A 9,180-nucleotide genomic window follows, 5' to 3' on the forward strand; every position below is an offset into this window, starting at 1 on the left:
ATCTATATATTTATGCACGATATGTATAAGAATTATATACACTATTCATAAGTATTATACACTCTGAATAAGTTTATATACACTATATACAAATTTACACAAGCTATATATAAGCATTGTACATGCTATATACAAGCATTATACACACTATATAAAAGTATTATACATATAACGTATATGTTTATATAAGCATTATGCATACTATGTAGAAGTTTATACACGCTATCTATAAATAATATACATATTATGTACAAGTTTATACACGCTATGTACAAGCATTATACATATTATGTATAAGTTTGTACACACTATATAAGTATTATAAACATTATATATAAGTTTTATACACACTATGTATAAGTTTTACATGTAATATACAAGTATTATATACACTATGTACAAATTTATACACGATATGTACAAGCATTTTACACACTATAAATAAGAATTATACATACTATGTATAAGAGTATACACGCTATTTATAAGCATTATACATACTATGTAAAAGTTTATACATGCTATGTACAAGTATTATACATAAATTATACAAGTTTATACATGCTATGTACAAGCATTTTACACACTATGTATAAGTTTGTACATGCTATGTACAAGTATTATACACACTATGTACAAGTTTATATATATAATGTACAAGTTTATACACACTATATAGAAGTTTTTACATTCTTTGTACAAGCATTATACACACTATGTATTTGTTTATAATACTATATTTAAGTATAATTAAAACTATGTATAAGTTTGTACATGTTATGTACAAGTATTATACACACTATATACAAGTTTATACAAGTATTTTAGATGCTATGTACAAGCATTATACACACTATGTATAAGTTTATACAAGCATTATACTTAATATGTACAAGTTTATACATTATATGTACAAGCATTATACATACTATATATAAGCATTATACACACTATATACAAGTTTATTTAAATATCATACACACGCTATGTACAAGCATTATACAGACTATGTAAAAGTTTATACATGCTATGTATAAGGATTATACAAATTATGAATAAGTTTATGCACACTATGTACAAATTTATACATGATATGTATAAGGATTATACACATCATGTATAAGTTTATACATGCTACCAATAGAAACAAATCTCTTAGCTTCCAACATTGCTACCAATAGAGTAATTAGATGGAATGAAGTAACATTCTCAGATCAATGGACACTACCTCAAGTAATAACTCCTCAACCTCAAGTAATAACTCCTCAACCTATCATCAATTAAGACATTGAACAAATCATTCAAACTTCAGATGGAGATGTAAAAGTAAGATTCAATCCAAGAAGATCTATTCATTTACCCAGAATTTTAATTCCTTCTACCTCAGAAGAAGTTAGAACTTCAAAATCTGATGAATCAGACATATCCACTAATCAAGGATTAATATTAAATTGAAATAGAAACTTTCATCTAGTTAGGGAAAATCAAACTTATGATTCTCTGACTCCCTCTGAAATGCAGTTTTAATGATGTACGACTTAAATACAACTTTAAGGGAGACGGTAATCCATCATTATATGTTACCAAAATTCGAATCATTTCAGAATTGGTATCTCAAAATGTTTTCTGAAGAATAACGAATTAGTTTCTCTGATCAATACTTTTTAGATTTAGAAACTCTAAATAAAAGTGGTAAAGCCTCTATTCCATTTGCCTATTGGTTTGTTACCAAAATAACATCCAATATTAGAATGATTAAAAATCAACTTCAAAATATGAAATTGCTATAATTCCATTTGGAACTATTCATTCTGATCCACAGGCTATTAAAGAATTAGCTATAATAGTAAAGCAACTAAACTTTACTAATAATACCTTACAAACAATAACTACTTATCTAGAAAACATAGATAATAAATTAGACATTTTAAAAGAAAAATTATCTGTAGAAACTTCTAAATCTCTTGTCAATTCTATGATTGTTACTAAACCAGCTTTTAAGCTTCCACCTCCCATTAAACTAAAATTAGATGAAGACTTGAATATTTCAGAAGTCATAAAATAAATCAAATCTAAAAAAATTACAATTCTAGATGAAGAAATTTCAGATTCTGAAGAAAAATCACTTGAATCTTCTGAAAGTGATCAAGACATTGATCAATTAGAAGATCAATTCAAACCTTCAAATATGTATCCAAAACCAGATATATCATTATCCACTAATAAATTAAAATATCTTAAAAAATCTTTAGGAAAATATTATTATTATCGACCAACACCTTCAGACCTTTTATATGAAGAAAAATTAAATGAACAGATATCTTACGATCCTTGACAGTTATATGAATGGAATTTTGATGGTTTGTCAGACTATAAATTTCATAAAACTGTTCATCGAATGTTAATCTATGCTACTGTAGCCCAAAGTAAAGGAAATAAACCTTGGGAACTAGTTCAAATCATAGTCAACAGTTTCACAGGCATCCTAAAAGGATGGTGGGATAATTATTTAAGTCAAGCAGAAAAAAATGATCTGCAGAGTGACAAGAGTCTTTAGGTCCAGAAAAAACAAATGATGAAGCTGTTTATACTTTAATTCATAATATCCTTGAACACTTTCTAGGATATATGACAGATAATAGAGAACAAATGTGTTATGTATTACAAAAACTAAAATGCCCATCATTATCACATTTTAGATGGTATAAAGATATCTTTATGACTAGAGTCATGAATTTATCAGACGCTACTTCAAATTATTGGAAAGAAAAATTCTTAGAAGGTCTTCCTATGTCCTTCGCAACTAAAGTAAAAGATAAATTAAGAAATGCCGATGGGCAATAATCTTTGAAAATTATACTTATGGACGTATAATTAGCGAATGCATAAATGTAGGAATTACTTTGTGTAATGATAATAGACTGAATCAACAGCTAAAACGAGAACGATTAGCTGATCGTAAACAGCTAGGGGCTTTCTGCAAATAATTCGCATGCCCTGGCCCTTTAAATCATAGAGAGCGTAATCTTGTAAAAAAATGTCATAATAAGCAAAGCAAAAAATTTATTTCTTATAAAAGGAAATTTTCTAAAAGAAAATTTTATAAAAAACCAAAAGATAGCCATGCTGAGAAAGAAAAACACTCTGATAAAAATATCAAGTGTTTTAAATATGGAAAAATTGGACATTACTCTAATAAATTGCCTATTAAAATGAAAATTAGTGAATTAAATCTTGATCAAGAGACTCAAGAAGCTCTCATGAAAATTCTTTTAAATTCAGAACAATCTGAATTTAACTCTAGCTCTGACATCGAAAGTGATGATTCTGATTCAACATCATCAAACTGTTGTAATACTTGTAATAGTAATGACTATTACAAAGCCATTGTAGAAAAATCAAGCTTATTTATTCTAACAGATAAACAAAAAGGTCAGCTTATTCAGCTTCTAGGAACAGTTCAAGATTCAGAAACTAGAAAACAAATTATTAAATTATTAGGTAATACTGAGGAAACACCTCTGGCTAAAATTCAAAAATTTCCTCACTATTCTATGAGAGAAGTTTTAGATAGATTTAAATCTCTCAATAAATCAAAAAACATTACTTCGTTAGCCGAATTAAAAATAGAGCTGAAAAATTTGAAATAAGAAGTTCAGACTTTAAAAATTGATCACGAAAAATTATCTAATCGGATCACTAATTTAGAACTAGAACAACTTCTAGATCAACCTAATCCAGAAGAGCCGTCAACATCACAGAATTATGAGAATAATACTCTCATTAATTCTCTACAAAAAGCCATTATTTATAAATGGTTTATGAACATTACTTTTGTTGTTCAAAAATCTTTAGTTCTTACAAATCTAACTGCTCTTGTCGATAGTGGAGCAGATATGAATTGTGTTCAAGGACTCATTCCTTCACAGTATTTAAAAAAAAACACTCAAACAATAACATCAGCTGGTGGTAATAGTTTGTAAATTAAATACAAGTTATCTAAAGTAGCAGTTTGTCAACAAGACTATTGTATTCAAACTCCATTTTTACTAGTCAAAAATCTCTCACAGCATATTATCTTAAGAACTCCTTTTCTACTTAAAATTATGCCAATACAAACAAATACTAAAGGAATTACAACCTACTGCTGTGATCCTCCAATTGAATCCCCATTTATTACGGACCCAAAAGAAATTATTTAGAATGAAATTAACAAATTTAAAGGAAAACAATTACATATTAATTCCTTAGTTAATGAAATTAAATCTAAGGAATTAGCTGTTAAATTACAACAACCATTAATCCAACAAAAAATATCACATATCAATCAAGAAATTAAAACCCAAATATGTGGAGAAAATCCTATTAATTTTCGGAATAGAAAAACACATTGTGTTACTCTTCCCTACATCAAAAATTTCGATGAAAATCATATCCCTACTAAGGCAAGACCTTCTCAGATGAATAAAGCATATCTTCAATTATGTCAAAACAAAAATTTTGACTTATTAAATGAAAAATTAATTAGAAATTATAGCTCACCATGGAGTTGTAAAACATTTTATGTTATGAATGCAGCAGAAAAGGAACGAGAAAAACCTCGCCTAGTTATTAATTATAAACCTCTTAATAAGGTTTTAATGTGGATCTGATATCCTATTCCAAATAAAAGAGATTTATTAAATCGCTTAATTGAAGCACAAATTTTCTCTAAATTTGATCTTAAATCTGGATACTAACAGATTCAAATAGCCGAACAAGACTGTTATAAAACAGTATTCACAATCCCATTCGGATAATATGAATGGAATGTTATGCCATTTAGCCTAAAAATTGCTTCATCAGAATTTCAAAAAATTATGAATGAAATCTTTAAGCAGTATAGTCAATATATCATTGTTTATATAAATGATGTTCTCATTTATTCTAAGACAATTGAAGATCATATTAAATATTTAAAAACTTTTAAGTTGTTAGGTTAGCAATTTCTGAACCAAAAAATGAAAATCTTTCAAACTGAAATTAGACTCCTTGTACATTTTATTAGTAATAATACAATTACTCCCATAAACAGGAGAATTAAATTTGTTGATAAGTTCTCTGATTAACTATTAAATAAACAGCAGCTTCAACGATTTCTAGGAGCTCTTAATTATGTCTCTGAATTCTATCAAAATCTAGCCATAGATGCAACACCTTTATATAAAAGGCTTAGAAAAAATCCATCGCCTTGGACCCCTGAATGTACCAAGGCTGTTAAAATTATTAAACAAAAGGTAAAAAATTTACCTTCTATTAATCTTGCTAATCCCGAATATTTTAAAATTATCGAAACTGACACTTCTAATCTTGGTTATGGTGGTATCCTCAAACAACGCCATCAAATTACAAATAAAGAATAATTAGTTCGTTTTACTTCTGGGTTATGGAACCCGACTCAACACAAATATTCCACTATTAAAAAGGAAATGTTATCCATTGTCAAAACTATCCTAAAATTCCAGGACAATCTACTCAATAAATTATTTTTCTTACGCATTGATTGCAGTTCAGCAAAATTCATTTTAGAAAAGGATGTTAAAAATCTAGCTTCTAAACAAATCTTTGCCACCTTGCAAGCAAAATTATCTGTATTTAATTTTACCATTGAATATATCAAAGGCTCATCAAATAGTCTTCCTGATTTCTTAACTCTTGAATATTTGCAGGGTTTTTTGCATGACCGACCGGAGGTGGCGACCCCTCATCAAAAGGAGTCAATGACTCCTAGAGGAAGGGGCTGGCCTCGAGGAGCTTCCCGAGGTTGCAATAATAATTCTTTTTGTGGACTAGGCCAGGGTCCTCCACAAATGATCCCACTAAGGACATTTCAATACGGACCTCAAGAATCAGAGCTTCCACAAATAGTACCCCCAGCGGCACCAACCTCCAAGCCTAATATACAGGCTGAACCATCTTCGAAAATATTTGAACCAATATTAAAACCAACAGTTGAATCTCTTATTAAACTCAACATTGAAGATTATGACATTATTAATCCTTGGACCTTATTCCGAAAATATCTTGCAGATACTCCATTTGTTTAAGATTGACATTATGATTGTGAATTATACGAAGTCATCCTATTGCATTTAAAATGTATTACTATTAAACAGAATTATGATGATCAACATCAAATAGCATATAGTCGTGCCAATCTCTTACAAATCCTTCATCCCAAAGATTGGGGTATTACTCCTTTCCAAACTCAAGTAAGGGATTATGCTAAAGTTCCTGGCGATCCACCAAAATGTTATCTCTTTAATTATTGGACTTATGTGCAAGCCATGCACAAAGCCTTTTATGTTCTTAATTTTAACAAGAGTCACTCTTGGATGTTTCTCATCAATCCAAAAATTTTAGAAAATCCAATTCCCAATTGGTATTTTAAATGGTGGGAGTACAAGGGGGATCCCGTCTCCATCATTCCTCTTGAATTACAACAAAAATACACAGATTGGGTAGACACTTCTCCTCATCTTCAAAAAATTCAAACATATTATATTACTGAGGGCATGAGTGAGTTCTTCTTTTTCGCTCAAGGTCAATTACCTTGGATATTGACATGGAATGTTGAGATTAATCAAGATAGTCTCCTTAATATCAAGTGCTTAGTTCATAATTTCTCAATTAAATGGTGGTCATCCATCCTTATTGGTGATAAAATCAAGCAAGTAGATAAGGTTATTCAAAATAACCTTCTCAAGACACGAAGCTTGCTATTATGGAAGAATTCACCTTAAAAATAATGCACAAAAATTTGCAACGCAAATATCCACATGAAACAACTGAACAAATTACGATTAGTCTTCAACAAGTCTATAAGCAACAACTTGCAGATATTTTCTCCGAATCTGATAAAGCATCCCAAAAATGATATGATGCACCAGAACATTGGGAACAGATGAGTACACAGTCTCATGAAGGAGGCCCCAGCACTAGTAAAGGCAAAGCTATTCTTGAAGAAGATGATGATTTTACCATTTGAAGGGACCCCACAATCAGAAGCAATTAACGGGCACTAGACCTCCACCAGCATTTTGCCAGACCTCCATCAGCTTTAAGAAAAGTTGTTAGAAAAGTCTTCTCCACTTATCATTTAGTGGAAAAAATGATCCTCTATCAGTCCTTTAAGTGAAAAAAGCTTCCACCCACTTAAAGATGCTCCACTCACTAGAATAATTTTAACTTTAGTCTTATCTACTTTATGAGTGCTCTTTACTTTTGAATTATTGGTCTATAGGTTTGTTTGGATGTAAAATTTCTTTATGTGAAGTCCGATCATGTTGTGTGCCTATAAATAGCCAAGCTATGTAAATGTTTTGACATTAGTTTGTATTACAATTCCCGAAGTTGAATAAAATTTGGTTATCTAAAAAGCACTGTAAGTTTCTAGTTTTCTACTTGTTCATGCTTATTTGTTCTTCTTACTAGATTTATAATATTTTCGCAATTCATGTTTCAAATTTTTAAGATCTATTTTTAATTCGACTAACGAAGTAATGTTTTATAATTTATCGGGAGATTTAAATCTATCTAAAACTTCTCTCATAGAATAGTGAGGAAATTTTTGAATTTTAGCCAGAGTTGTTTCCTCAGTATTACTTATAATTTAATAATTTGTTTTCTAGTTTTCGAATGTTGAACTGTTCCTAAAAGCTGAATAAGCTGACCTTTTTGTTCATCTGTTAGAACAAATAAGCCTGATTTTTCTACAATGGCTTTGTAATAATCATTACTATTACAAGTATTACAACAGTTTGATGATGCTAAATCAGATTCATCACTTTCAATGTCAGAGCTAGAGTTAAATTCAGATTGTTTTAAATTTAAAAGTATTTTTATGAGAGCTTCTTGAGTCTCTTGATCAAGATTTAATTCACTAATTTTCTTCTTTATAGGGCATTTATTAGAGTAATGTCCTATTTTTCCACATTTAAAACACTTGATATTTTTATCAGAGTGTTTTTTTTCTCAACATGGCTATCTTTTGGTTTTTTATAAATTTTTATTTTTTAGGAAATTTCCTTTAATGAGAAATAAATTTTTCGCTTTGCCTATTATGACGTTTTTTTACAAGATTATGTTCTCTATGTTTTAAAGGGCCAAGGCATGCAAATTGTTCGCAGAAAGCCCCTAGCTGTTTATGATCAGCTAATCGTTCTCGTTTTAGCTGTTGATTCAGTCTAATATCATTACACAAAGTAATTCCTACTTTTATGCATTCGCTAATTATACGTCCATAAGTATAATTTACAAAGATTAATTTCCCATTGGCATTTCTTAATTTATCTTTAACTTTAGTTGCGAAGGATATAGGGAGGCCTTCTAAGAATTTTTCTTTCCAATAATTTGAACTAGCATCTGATAAATTCATGACTCTAGTCATAAAGACAACTTTATACCATCTAAAATGTGATAATGATGGGCATTTTAATTTTTGTAATAGAGAACACATTTGTTCTCTATTATCTGTCATATATCCTAGAAAGTGGTCAAGGATATTAAGAATTTGAAGTATAAACAGCTTCATCATTTGTTTTTTCTGGATCTAAAAGACTCTTATCACTCTGCAGATCATTTTTTTTCTGCTTGACTTAAATAATTATCCCACCATCCTTTTAGGATGCCAGTGAAACCATTGACTATAATTTAAACTACTTCCCAAGGTTTATTTTCTTTACTTTGGGCTACAGTAGCATAGATTAACATTCGATGAACAGTTTTATGAATTTGATAGTCTGAAAAACCATCAAAATTCTATTCATATAACTATCGAGGATCGTAAGATATCTGTTCATTTAATTCTTCTTCATATAAAAGGTCTGAATGTGTTGGTCGATTATAATAATATTTTCCTAAAGATTTTTTAGGATATTTTAATTTATTAATGGATAATGATATATCTGGTTTTGGATACATATTTGAAGATTTGAAGTGATCTTTTAATTGATCAATATCTTGATCACTTTGAGAAGATTCAAGTGATTTTTCTTCAAAATCTGAAATTTCTTCATCTAGAATTGTAATTTTTTGAGATTTGATTTGTTTTATGACATCTGAAATACTCAAGTCTTCATCTAATTTTAGTTTAATGGGAGGTGGAAGCTTAATAGCTGGTTTAGTAACAATCATAGAATT

Source organism: Dendrobium catenatum, unplaced genomic scaffold (assembly GCF_001605985.2).
Source record: "Dendrobium catenatum unplaced genomic scaffold, ASM160598v2 fragScaff_scaffold_716, whole genome shotgun sequence".
In the NCBI taxonomy this organism is placed as follows: Eukaryota; Viridiplantae; Streptophyta; class Magnoliopsida; order Asparagales; family Orchidaceae; genus Dendrobium; species Dendrobium catenatum.